General features: G+C 42.3%; 1 protein-coding gene across 3 annotated transcripts in view; it reads right to left on the bottom strand.

Annotated features, from left to right (window-relative positions):
- Positions 1 to 11,009, bottom strand: part of NCOA4 (nuclear receptor coactivator 4) — a 51,796-nt gene extending 40,787 nt beyond the window's left edge. Inside the window, exons 1-2 of one of the 3 annotated variants that reach the window (XM_033940768.1) lie at positions 10,864 to 10,936; positions 230 to 311 (exon numbers count right to left, since the gene is read on the bottom strand). The gene's annotated coding sequence lies outside the window, so the exon portion shown is untranslated. Of the gene's footprint in view, positions 1 to 229; positions 312 to 10,849 lie in introns of all 3 variants that reach the window. The other 2 variants (XM_033940767.1, XM_033940769.1) reach the window with 2 other exon arrangements.
- Between the last annotated feature and the right edge of the window lie 3,289 nt (positions 11,010 to 14,298).

The following is a 14,298-nucleotide window of genomic DNA, read 5'->3' as shown; positions in this document are numbered from 1 at the left end:
ACATAAGGTGATAGCTTTTTATTGGCTTTACAATGCATTTTGATTAGCTTTCAAGATCTAAACTCCTTTCCTCACAGTAGGACCAAATCAGCAACAGAGCAATTATGGAATGTGTAAAAATTACAAAAAGTGTTCTAGTCGTAGTTTCAAGATTTTCCCTCAAGCCTAACAAGAAAGTCAAGATTTATTCATCCCTAACACAAGTCAAAATTCTACTACCCATCCATACCTCTTCTCCTGATTTTCCCTTCAGCTTATCCTCTGAATGCTCTCAGCATTCACTCATTTTCTGGTATTATCTTCTGTTCATTCTGTCATGGACCAGAGAATGAAGTTTCAAGAGCTAAGCCCAACAGAAATTGACACAGTCAGGTGGCACTTATCCAATAAAATCTATTTCAGAAAGGTTACTCAAGCTCACCTTTTCAGACACTTTTTGCATGATGAAACATAATAAAATGGTAATAAATAACCTGTAGTTATGCAAGACAAGCAGCTTGTGGTGATAAGAATTCAACAGCAACTCTTTAGATGCTTCCAACACTGCATCTTCTAAACCTAAATCTCTTATTCTGAAAATATTTGCTAGGTTCAGATAATCTTTTCTAAAGAATAGAAAAAACAAGGTCCAGTACAATTCAATGCAATACAGCCCTGGCTCAAAGTTAAGCTTAAACCTAAATAAATTTTTTTTTTAAAAAACAAAAAAACTTACATTATTTGGTCTACCAAATCACAACTCAGGATGACTCAGAAATTGGAAATACAGCAGCATAAAAATTTAAAGTACATAATAAAAATACAATGTACCACCTCACCCATAAACAATAAAACAGATAAGAACAGCAATACTATTACTTGTATGGAAAGCTGACCATGTTGAGTTGTATTGTAGAGAAAGACTTCCACAGAATTCTTCCACAACCTCTAATCTCCGGCTCTAGCTATATGCACTACCCTCATAATCGTCCTTCACCTACACAGCTCGCTGTTCAGCTGCTCTACAGCACCCCATAGTCACTCCAACCAGCAACCTAACTCACTAGACTGATGTCAGAATCCCAACTCAAGTCCTGCAAGCATATCACAATTTCCACCAACCCAGGACCAGCCAATGCTGTCACGTTCCATGTGGATAGCCAGTCACTATAGCTGGAGGAGAGTATTCACAGTAAAGGGGAAAGGGCTGGGGTTTAAAATACTGTACAGAAAACACTGCAGACGGCAAGAATGGAAGCCACATTTATGCAGTCCCTGAGCCTGCACAAATCTCTTAACAGTTTCACCTAAAAGCCATTGCAAAAAAGGCCTTTTTTGGGGCTGGCCTGATCCTCCCCTATAAAAAAATATCCAGACCGCAGCAACAATAGAAACATTAATAATTTATAATAAAGCATAAGAATAGATTCTGAATTGTAAAAGGCACCTATAAGCAATAAAATGAACTGTAGCAACTGTAGAATCAATGACCCATGTAATCATATTATGCCAGTCATGACTTTCCCACTCCATACAAAGGGCAAGTCAACCACCCCACCCCCAAAGCTAATAGCAAGGAACATGGCACCCGAAGAACCAATCCTGTTTCAAATAGGATACGATTGATCCTAAAGGAAAAATAAGGCAATGGCTTCCAGGTACCTCTTCTAAATGTCTTTTTTACTGGTAACCTCCATGCTGAAGATTTCATAAAAACAATGATTTTTGCCATTTCCTTAAGTTTCTCCTAAGCTCCCATAATTCAGAGCTCTAGACTTCTATGAAACAAATTTCAAAACACTGAATGGTTGTGAAACAGTAGGATTAAAGGCCAATACATTTCCTAGAAAATTATTGGACTAAAGCCCAGCCATAAGGACAGCATAATCAAATAAATCTCTTCCTGAAGACTAACTTGCACTTCATACAGAAAACCACAGTGCAAAAAAAAAAACATTTGGAGGGTGTGTACACCTGATTTGATTTAATGCAAGTTTACAATTTACCTGTTCATAATAAAGATAACTTTTAAAAAAAGAAAAATACCTTGCACTGTACCAATGTGAAAAAGTTCATGCCTCTGATTTTTTTTTTTTACCAAGCTATATCCTTAAACAACAACTTACAAAGGATAAGGATGGCCTGTTCCAAAGTTGGAGATTTACCACCACTATGCTGAAGAGTGCTGGAGATTTCTTTTACAGGCTCCAGTCATGTCTAAAACCAGTTCTTGCAGATATATATTCTAATATAAGGTAATAAACTTTACCCCAAGTAAAGTTCATTCTCAGAACTCAACATTTTCTTTGCTCTAAGTTTTGTGTGTCAGATTGTCATTGGTTCTCTCTTATATTTTTAAATATTTTACATTTCCAAAATTTCATATTATAATCACTTAAGTTAGTGGTCTTGAAGACTGGGAAGTTACAGCCAAAATGTTTTGCTTAACACTTTTTCTCAAGGACATTTCCCAGCATCATCAATGCCATCCAGCTCTTAGGGCTCCTTTTACAAAGGCACGCTAGCAGTTTAACTCTTGTAATAGTGCGCGATAAACTGTGGGAAGTGCTAGCAGCTACCGCCTCCTCTTGAGCAGGCGGTAGTTTTTGGCCAGCGCAGGGGTTAGCACGTGATGAAAAGTTGCGCGCGTTAACCCCGCCAGCACGGCTTTGTAAAAGGAGCCCTTAATCTGGAAAGTGGTTAAGCTTTTCTTTGGATCACAACCAGATGTACCATATTTTTCCGCTCCATAAGACGCATCTGACCATAAGACGCACCCTAGATTTAGAAGAGGAAAAACCAAGAAAAAATATTCTGAACCAAATTGTGCCTCTGAACCCAGCCCCCTAGAAAAATAGACAAATATACTGCAACAGACAGATTTTGCTCACTAAATTGAAATCCTACCTTTGTTGTCTAGTGATTTCTGGTTGAACTAGATCAGTGGTTCCCAAACCCTGTCCTGGAGAACCCCCAGCCAGTCGGGTTTTCAAGATATCTCTAATAAATATGCACGAGAGAGATTTGCATATAATGGAAGCGACAGGTATGCAAATCTCTCTCGTGCATATTCATTAGGGATATCTTTAAAACTTGACTGGCTGGGGGTCCCCCAGGACAGGGTTTGGGAACCACTGCACTAGATAGTTCTCTTTCTTTCCTTCCTTCCTCAGGCCCAACAATTGTCTCTTTCTATTCCCTCCCTCCCTCCCTCCATCCATCCTTCCTATGTCCCGAGTTCGTGCCCCTTCCCCCTCACTGCTTTCCAGCCTTTGTCCTCCCTCCCTCCTGCACTGAAGCCTGCCTTCCTCCCTGCTACACCGATTCCTCCTCCCTGGACCGCCACTCACCCACTGCTGCCACAACCCCATGAAGGGAAGGGCCGGTGATGTGCAATCGGGCCCACAAGTCTTCCCCCGACGTAAGTTCTGATTGGCTGATCTGGACTTTCTCTCCGACATCAGAATTGACATTGGGGGAAGATTTGTGGGCCTGATTGCACATCGCCGGCCACATGGTGCAGCAGCAGAATGCCAAGGGGGGGGGGGGGAGGTGTATTCGCTCCATAATACGCATCCACTTTTCCACCCCCTTTTTGGGAGTGGAAAAAGTGTGTCTTATGGAGCAAAAAATACGGTATATACTACTATTTCTTAACATTTCAGTAACACTACTAGATGTACACAGCAGTGTATATTAAACATTCAAGAGACAGTCCCTGCTAACAATCTAGTCAAGCAAGCAAAAAGGATAAGTAGGGGGTTAGAGAGTTACTCAGAGAGGGAGTGATAAAAACAGGCATGGGAGCTTTACAAGCGAGTGGGAGTTATGAGTTAAAAGCAATCCTGAAAAAGTGGGCTTTTAGCCTAGATTTGAATATGACCAAAGATGGCGCTTGATATACAGACTCAGGCAGTCTGTTCCATGCGTAAGGGGCAGCGATAGAGAAGGGATATAGCCTAGAATTGGCAATAGAGAAGGGTATAGACAGGAGAAAGTTACCCAATGAGCAGCGTTTCCAAGAGTATAGGGAGAGATAAGAAATGCTGCAGAGTGAATGCACTTGTAAGTCAATAAGAGAAGTTTGAACTGTATGCGGAAATGGATAGGGAGCCAATAAAGTGATTTGAGGTGAGGGGGTGATGTGAGCATAGCACCTCTAGCAAAGTACAGTGGTGCCTCACACAACGAACTTAATTCGTTCCAGGAGCAAGTTTGTTATGCGAAAAGTTCGTTATGTGAAACGCGTTTTCCCATAACAATACATGTTAAAAAAAATAATTCGTTCTGTAGCATAAAATATGCTAAGATGACATAAAAAAAGATAAATTTATCTTGTTAGAGCTGGTGTTAGACACAACTGGGGACTGCAAAGTCCAGGCAGAGGCTTACGGCTCTCTTTGACCAGGGGGGACAGTTGCCCTAGTTGCACTACCCTAACCCTATTCCTGCTATGTGTGACTGTGGTATTCTGTTAGCATGATATAGAGGGGATATATGTGAAGGGGACGGGAGACAGGGGTTTTGTTGATCCTTGCTGTGTATTATAATCACCCCCCACATACTCCCCAGTACCTTTTTTAATTCCTCCCATCTTTCCCAGCCAGTGGCGTACAGGCCAGAAGCGCAGAGATCAGGAGCAATTCCTCTGCACGCCTGTGTGGGCCCATGCCGATCTCCAAATGGCTGCAGTTAGTTCTTGTGAGTCCCGCGAGAGCTGGCTGCAGTTAGTTCTTGTGAGTCCCGCGAGAGCTGACTGCAGCCATTCAGAGATCAGCGCAGGCCCAGGCAGTAGCGCAGGCCCAGGCAGTAGCACAGAAGGCTTGCTCTTGATCTCTGTCTGCGCTTCTGGCTGGGAAATTTGCTAGACCACCAGTTCGAGTGAGCGGGTGAGATTAAAGTTGCAGCAGTGGTGGCTTTTTTAAAAAAATATGTGGCGGCGGGGGGAGGTTTAAAAATATGCGGTGGCGGCAGAGGCTTAAAAATATGCAGCAGCGGCGGCAGGGGGGTTTAAAATATGTAGCGCCACTGCACAGGGAGCCAGGCGGAGAAAGGGCAGTTAAGCGATGCAGCTCGGGCGACTTCGTTGTGTGAAACGAAGTTCGTTGTGGGAAGCAAGACCTGAAGTTCGTTGTGCGCAGCGTTCGCTGTGCGAGGCGTCCGTTATGCGAGGCACCACTGTATATAACTTGTGCAGCAGAATTTTGGACAGATTGAAAAGGAGAGAGATGGTTACGTGGAAGACCTGTGAGATGCAAGTTGCAGTAGTCTAGGAGAGGTGATAAGAGTGTGGATAAGAGTTTTAGAAGCGTGCTCAGAGAGGAGGATTTTGGCAATACTAAAAGAAACAGGTTTTGACAGTCTGTTGATTTGTACAGAGAAAGAGAAAGGTGTCAAAGGTGACCCTGAGGTTGCAAGCCGATAAGACAGAGAGAATAAGAGTGTTATCCACCGAGATGGAGAGTGGGAAGAGAAGAAGAGAGGTAGGTTTAAGTGGGAGGATAAGTAGCTCAGACTTGGTCATGTTTTAAATGGTGGCGAGACATCCAGGCAGCATTGTCAGACAGACAGGCTGAGACTCTGGCCTGGATTCCTGTACAGGTTTCTGGTGTAGAAAGGTAGATCTGGGAGTCATCAACATAGAGGTAATACTGAAATCTATGGGGAGGAGACCAAGGGAATGAGTATAGATGGAGAAAAGAAGAAGTCCAAGGACAGAGAGAACCCTGGCATATAATGACTGATCCACCACTACATACACTAAAGGTGTAAATGGTATTAAAGACCAATTCAGAACCTTTCTTTAAAATACTGTATTCTTGTTGGAGGTTCATCTTCTTGCATTGCAATTCAAAAAAATTCAGCCCAGTCCCCGATTTCAAGCAGCCTGGCTCTCTTTAAAAGCATTTTTCCATTAGGCAGAAATCTCTTAAAATGTTCCTGTTCAGCTCAAACCAAGTGAGCATATTTTAGACCTGGACAGTTGTATTCTGGAAACCCATAAGAGAAAATCCCACAGGTCACTGCTGTGAGTGTTATTACATTATTACATTACATTACAGATTTCTATTCCGCCATTACCTTTCGGTTCAAAGCGGATTACAAAAAGAGTTATGGAAGAAGGGTTACAACATTAGATCAGAGAAGGTTTCCAAGAGAGGGAAAAAAATAAGATTATGTTATGGAAAAAAATAAGATTGTTATGGAAAATAATAAGATATGAAACACCAAGATGTTTATTTTCACTTTTGATTTGAGCATAATAAAGCTATGGCTCGTCACACATTTGTGCATAAAGATAGTGATACTAATATTTGCATGAGGAGTTTGACACTTTCAGATGCAAGAGTGCAAGAATGAATTACCATGGACTTCAAGTATCATATTGCACATAGGCATTATACCACGGATCTCGTACCTCATTAAAATACATTTGGCAATGTGGAGCCAGTAAAGAAAATACTTACAGCACTTCTCTAAAGAACCTTAATTATTAGGAATTAACTATTTTTAGCACCTTCTGTGGTATTGCTGTTTTAAACCTCAAAACCCAAAGTGTTGCAGAAATAACCACATTTTCTTGACATATCCTATGTTTGGATTTGAGCAATAAGGCTTGCATTATTTAAAGCAAAATTGAACATACAGTACTTTTACTAAAACAGGCAACAGCTTGATCACAAACCTATAATTAGGACCCCCCTCCCCCAATAGTCAGCAGTTGTTTTTTTTAATGTTCTTTCCCACACCATTTATCATACTAGATGGGTTGCAGTAAAAATATCCATAAGATCAGCCAACAGTTAAAAGTGCTAAACAAAACAAAATTAATCCAGATATTAAGCAACAGCACTTGAGAGTAGCTGCAAGTGCCCAGCACTAGAGAATGACACGGGGACAAATTTTTCCCCGGCCCCACGGGAACTCATTTTTCCATCCTGTAAAATTATTTTCCTGTCCCTGCCCCATTCCTTCAAGCTCTGTCCTCATCTGCACAAGCCTCAAACATTTTAAAATCATAAGAATTCGAGGCTTGTGCAGTTAAGGCAGTGCTTACAGGAATGGGGTAGGGACAGCAACAAATTTATCTCCATTCTCTTTATCTCCATTTAGTGCCATTCTCGCACTTCCCATGTAGCAGCAATATTCAGCTATCCAAATATACTTAGGACTACTCTTTTCTGGATAATGCCCTCTCTCCAGCCCTGAAGCAGCAGCAGCAGCAGTCCTGACCCGCCAACCCTCCTCTCCAGCCCAAAAGCAGCAGCGGTCCTAACCCACCAACCCCCTTCTCCAGCTCTGAAGCAGCAGTGGTCCTGACCCACCAACCTTCCCCCGAAGCAACCGCAGGTCAGCAGAGGCAGAGCTGTAAGACTGCTCACAGCCAGCCACGGCAAAGCCTTTCCTCTGCCACGTCGAAAAAGACCGAAAGAAATAAACAGAGCAGATCAGAAACACTCCTTCCGTCTCGCATTCAGAAGGAAAAACTGAAAGGGACAGCAGAGCCCTCTAGTGAAAGAGGAGGGATTCCTTCTACATGGCTCGTGAGCACTGGGATATTACCCGTCCATCTAGAATGATATACCTATTACACTAAAATTAGTTGTCATACCTTCTCACTTGGTCTACCAATCAATTCAGTGGTAGTTAGTGATATAAAGGACAGTAGTAAATTATGGGATACAAGTTCCATATAAACAAGGCAATAGATTTTGAAATCCAAATAACTTAAAAACAAATGGAGAAAACCTTACATAAAGAAACACTGCAACCTTTCCCAACAAGAGAGAAGCTAAGCCAGGCCTGACTCAGTGCATAATGCAGGTGTGTAGGGGTCAGCTATTTTCACCAGTTAATGTTTATGCTTCTGAAGGTTATAAGGATGAAGGGCTCAGGAAAATTAAACCATTTGTTTATTCACTGGTCAGATACAGTCCAGACAAGCTTCTGATAGGGCCTTTCAAGAAGCTCGGAAACCCTCCCTGTGCCCCAGGATAAACTTCAAGGATAATAGGGAATTCAGCTTCCTTCTCTTACAAACACCAGGACTTTGTTTGCCAGGGGACATTCAGAAAGGATCACTCTGTAAAAATCAAGCCCACGGTACTATATCTGTGTGACTAGATAGCTGTGGGTGACAATGCTTCAGCATCAAAAATCATGCCAAAACACATCTTCTGGAATGTTTACCTAATAGAGACAGTGCTTCACAACAACCACAAAACTGATATGATTTTGAGCCATGAATGTGGTAAACAGACATGGAATAATAAACTGAGCTAACACCCACATAAGTCTGCAGTTAACTAAAATGATACAGTGAGATGAAAATGTACATGCTTGCTTTTCTTAATCTTTCACATTTTAAAAAAGAAACAATATAGCCAGCCTTGGTCTGAGTTGGAATGTACTCCCTACTTTGCCACAAAGTTTGAATCTAGTACATACATAACAGCCCCAATAAGCTAGCTCCACATCAAGTTAGTGGGCTAGGTGAAACCATTCTAAAGTTATGGTGGGGGGAGAGAATGTTTTTCAGGTACAGTAATGTTATAATGTTTACAGCTTCCAGCGAATGAACTCTGCTTTGAATGATACAGGGACAAATTTCTCCCCATCTCCGCGAGTTCTGTCCCTGTCCCATTCCTGCAAGCTCTGCCTTAACCACACAAGCTTATTTCAAAGTGTTCAAGGCTTCTCTAGATGAGGGCAAAGCTTGTAGGATTGGGGCAGGGAGAGTCTGCGGGGATGGGGATAGAGAAATCCCATGGAGATGGGGAAAATGTGTCCCTGTGTCATTCTCTACTCTACCACCTCATTATGCCTGACAACACATCTCTTCCATTGACAAGCTGGGCCACATATTTCTGTCCTGTGCTACAAAATTTAGTTTGTTTTACAGGTCTTTGATAGGCTTGTAGGACCAAACTGATCTACAAAGATGGTTCACAGCAATTATCTCTCTCTTGATTTTAGGTTTAAACTTCACAAACAGATCAAATAAAGCAGTAATTGTTATGGAGAGGTGATTGCTGATACTCTGCATTTCCCACTGTGTGTGTTTTATTTATTCATTCATTTAATTTTCTATACCAGTCTCCCGGGGGAGCTCAGAATGATTTACATGAATTTATTAAGGTACTCAAGCAATTTTTCCCGGTCTGTCCCGGCGGGCTCACAATAAAATGTACCTTTAGTCATTTTTCTCTTGTTTGTCTAATTCTTTAAAGAATTTTCCTTTATTATATATATTCTTTTCTTTCTATACATATGATAAAAGCTAATACTGACCATTCATTTTTGAACTTCAGAACTTTGATGACTGATCTGTTGATGTACATGCAAGGAGGCATAAAATAGCAACTTTAAATTGGCAGCATATTGCTAAGGCCCACACTGCCTCCAGCACTTGGCATATACTGTATACGTTAGTTTTTATAGACTACATGGCATATATGGAGGAGTTCTCTCACTCTTACATACAATGTTCTAGAATTGGAGACTAGCCCCATAAAAATGTTAAATGTTATACATAAACACAGAATAAGCATACCTTACTAAAACACTTTTCAATCTCCTCTAGTGCTCTTTATCTTTTTTCACAGAGACCTATAGGATTAAATAAACATCTCTATCCTCATTTTACAAACTTTAGTAAAATATTTTCAGCTTTGCTCAGTTTCCCTTTAAAGGGGATCACTATAGCATATTTGTCACTTAGTGGGTAACTAAATTATAACTTTGAATTTAAACTGTGCTAATTTATTTTATCTTGATGTACTTTACTCCTCCTTATCCATGGACAACCTTTGTTACCATATGTCTTTGCCTGATCTGTCCTGATATTTTAACTATGAATGCTCCCTTTTTATTATTTCTCTCTAAAATTTAGTATTGCAACCGTCTAGGTAACCATTGATAGATGGTATATCAAGTATTAAATAAACTTGGTATTACTGTGATGTGGCTTAATGCTTTGCTACCAACTGCCTTCCCCTCACCCTCTAAGTCCCTGTCAATTTCAAACCCATCAAAGCAACCTGCAAAGGAATTTAGACTCACTAAGTCACCTGTGTTAGATTACAAAGTAAGACAATGCATAGATTTTCCAAACTTGTATGCACGACCCCACAAGTCAATCAAGTTTCCAGAACATTCACAAGACACACTCAGGATCTTTTATGTATGCAAATATATCTCACATAGCCACTGTGGACAGCCTGATAATCTAGTCGACCTTTAAATCATAAAAAGCTTTGTGGGGTATCATAGTGTGAAGGTCAGGTTTAGCCTTCTTATTCCTTGGATCCAAAGATATTAGCAAAGCATTTGTCCCACGGACAAGTTGTACGAGATGCTATGGTGTTCATTTTCAAAGCGCGTAGACTTACAAAGTTCCACGGCAACATATGCCAACTTATAAGTTTACGTGCTTTGAAAGTGAGCCTCTACATATCTTCTACACTACAGCACCCAAGAACAAGTAGGAAGAGGTGGATGTCGTTTTTAAAGCAATGGGCCAATATGCAGGAAACCCAGCGCTCAAATTACATTTCTCCAATTAACGCGCCTTGGATCTTAAGCAGGTATCCCTTTGATTGTACAGTAAAGCAGAGTCTTTATTATAGCTAAATTTTAATAATGCCCTAATAACTCTAATCCAAAAGGAGTTTGCAATTTAATCAGAGATATCAAGCCACGCGCATTGGGCTGCCCTCACACTCCGAGCGCCCTTCTTTACACGCATTGAGACCCCAGAGAACCAGTCCCCTCTCCCCGGTGGTCTGCCGTCTCTCCACTTCTTCCCGAGCCGCCATCCAGCACCTCTCCATGACATCCCCCCCCCAAAAAAAAAAATAAAAATAAATACCGTTAAACTGATACCTGAGCTCACCCACTACCAATCCCGCAGCTTTCCTTCTTCGGTGACCGTCCGTCTCCTTCGGATGCGTCCCACCTTGCCGCTTGCCGGAAACAGGAAGTTACGTCGGGAAGGCCAGGCCAATAACTAGCACAATAGAGCGCTGGAGAACTGGAAAAAGTTGCGTCAGAGGAGGGCGGGGCGGCGGAGAGCTGGATTTGCGGGCGTGGATAAAACTGTAGTTCCTGGGGCGTCGATGATGATTTAAGAGTGGAATCACTGAATATATGCATAAAGATAGGAGCCAATGATGAAGAAAAATAATTTATATAAAAATAATAGTAACAGTAAACTGCCAGTTCCTGCTCCGATTATATAGTTCAAAATCCAACATATTTTTATTGGCTCTCGAGGACCGGAATTGCCTACCCTGGCTCTAGTGTCCTGTAGGACTAAAGATTAGCTATCTCGTAGTTCATTTTGGTACATGTGTTCTCCTTAAAGCAGCTGTATTGTACAATTACTTAATTCTTTTCCACTTTTATCTTTTAAATCTTCTTTCCTAATAATAGCTATTCCAGTGCAATAGATGAGTCATTCTAGAGACAGTAGGGTTATTTCCCTTTAGCCCAGTGGTCTCAAACACGCGGCCCGGGGGCCACATGCGGCCTACCAGGTACTATTTTGAGGCCCTCGGTATGTGTATTATAATCACAAAAGTAAAATAAAACTATTTCTTGATCATATGTCTGTTTAGCTATAAATTACAATATTATTATTAAAACTTAGCCAAAAGGAAAGATTTATAAACTATAAAGAGTTTTACCTCATGCAAAATTGTCATACAAAATTGACATTAACTGTTTTTTTTTCTGAAGCCCTCCAAGTACCTACAAATCCAAAATGTGGCCCTGCAAAGGGTTTGAGTTTGAGAGTGAGACCACTGCTTTAGCCCCATGCTGCAGAAGGAATCCATATGGGATTTTTCACTCTGCCTCTGATATACTTCACTGGGCTCTCTAGCTCCCCCTGGAGTTCTTTCCTTCTGCATGCATGGCTGCAGATGTGTCTGTTCTGCTCTCCCCATTTTATTATTTTTAATTCGATGTAATTTCATTATTTATTTTTATATACCACTTATATCCTAAGTGGTTTACATTCAGGTACTTTTATCAAATTTCCCTATCTGTCCTGGTGGGCTCAAATTCTTATCTAGTGTACCTGGGGCAATGAGGGGATTAAGTAACTTGCCCAGGGTCAAAAGGATCAGCGAGGGATTTGAACATACAACCTCAGGGTGCTGAGGCTGTAGTTTTAACCTCTGCACCATTTTATCCCCTTTTTGGGTAATTCAGTACTTGCAGCGATTTTGAAGCTCTGTCTGCTTGAAAATTTCCTCTTGAGTACCTGTTTGCCAGCCTGTATAGTTTTCTCTGGAGCTCAGAGCTGTCCCTGAGGTAGTCTCACCTTCTGTTAATCAGGGGTCGAGCACAAACTGTTAGGCGTCCTTAGGAGGCTCAATGGGGTCTCGTCGGATGCCTCCACCCAACCCCACGCACATCCGTTGGTCCGCAGGGGTGGAGGTATAGTCAGACATAGGAGTCTGACTGGCAGCCCAAAGATCAAATTTGCAGAAGCATTCCCAGCATTGTGGCATTAAATTTTCTCATCCAGCTACTGTGAGAGAGCTGAAAGGCTGCAGCACTGTTCCTATCAGGTCACAGAGTGCACAGGCTGACACCCTGTGAGAGACATCTGGGGAAGTTGGAAAAGTAGAGTTTTGAAGGTTTCTGGATGTTCCCCTGCATTCCCCCTCCTGAAAAATCCTAAAAACACCATTTCTGCTGTTTGGGTAATGTAAAAAATATCACGATTTTGGTGTGACTTTTCTGACAGCAGCCATCTTAGATTTTTAGCAATCTTTTTTTCTAAAGTTCCCTGATTCTTCAAAACTGCATTTTTTGACTGGGAAACTGCTGGGATGGAGTCCTTAGACCAGACATGAGCAAACTATGGCCCGCGGGCCATATCCAGCCCATTGACTGTTTTAATCCAGCACGCCCAAAATTTCCTGCCAGTTCATGCAGGGCCAGCAAGACCGACGCGCTGAAATTTCCTGCTGGTCTGTGCAGGGCCGGGGAGCCTCCGACAGTTGTTTTCTCCCCTCCGCTCCTCTCCCTGAAGCTCTCGGTATTTGCCAGCACAGTGATTCACTTTGGCAGCCTTGGGGCTTTTGCTGAGTCGTAGCCCGCCTCTGATGATGTAACTTCCTCTTTCCTCAGAGGTGGCGCAACCCATTTGTGCAGCTATTTCTCCAGAAGCTGACTTGTGGAATTTGGTGTACGTGACAAATCTCAGGATACTTTATTGGGGGGTGGGGGTGGAGGCTGGAATCTTATCTTGGTTAGAGTGTAGGCTGGTATCTTATCTTGGCGTAATGAATGTCCAAGCCTGCTGTTTGCTGCAGAATCACAGAATGAGGCATGATAGTTGGTCACGTAGCAAAAGATTATAAAAGGAGCAAACGAGGGACTTGTCTTGGAATCCATTGGTGCACCATAAAGGGATAGTCCCGTGATCGACCCGGTCCATCGGATGCCTGAAAAGGGGGATTTTCCGGCTGTGAGGGGCGGTGTTGCTACGATCATGGTGAAGTTGTTCTAATTCATTTGTGTTTTGTATATTACTGCTATGCAATTCATGTAATGATTAAATTAGTATAATAAGCATTACCTTGTGTATGTCTCTTTGTATGCTGTGAAGTGTTGACTACCTAATGAACTTGGCATTACACCATCAAAGGACCCAAGGCTGCCTAAGTGAATCACTGAGCTGGCAAGTACTGAGAACTGCTAGGAGGGGAGCGGAGGGAAAGGAAGGAAGTTGGAGGCTGGGAAGCTGCTAGATAAAGGGAGAGCTGCTACTGGACTTGGAGGAAGGGAGAAGGAAAGGGAAGAGAGTTACTGCTGGATAGGGGGAGGAAGGAAGGGAGAAGGAGTACTGCTGGACAGGGGGAGGAAGAAATGAAGGAAACAGTTGGCAGGGAGATTAGAGGAGGGGAAGGGGTCAGGTGGAATGGAGAGATCAGATGAGGGAAAGGGGAGAGACAGAGGAATGAAAAAATAGAGATTGATGCTGGGAAGGGGGTCAACAGAGAAATGAGAGAGGGACAAAGATGCTAGATCTGGTATAGAAGAGATAAAAATGAAGAGAGCAGTGAAGCTGGAATGAATGTAAAAAGGAGAGAGGGGGCAGGCTGGATGGAAAGGGGAGAGAGGCCTAGAAAGAAGGCAGATACCATATGGAAGGGAGAGAGGGCAGATGCTGGATTGAAGTGGATGGAAGGGGCAGATGCTGGATTGAAGAGAAAGGGCAGACGCTGGAAGGAAGAGAGTGAAAAGAAGATGAAAGCAGAAACCAGAGACAACAGTCTGCCCTTGAGGGGGGGTTTCTTTCTT

Source organism: Geotrypetes seraphini, chromosome 4 (genome assembly GCF_902459505.1).
Source record: "Geotrypetes seraphini chromosome 4, aGeoSer1.1, whole genome shotgun sequence".
Lineage (NCBI taxonomy): Eukaryota > Metazoa > Chordata > Amphibia > Gymnophiona > Dermophiidae > Geotrypetes > Geotrypetes seraphini.
The sequence above is the reverse complement of the archived record's forward strand: the minus strand, read 5'-3'. Positions and strand labels throughout refer to the sequence as shown.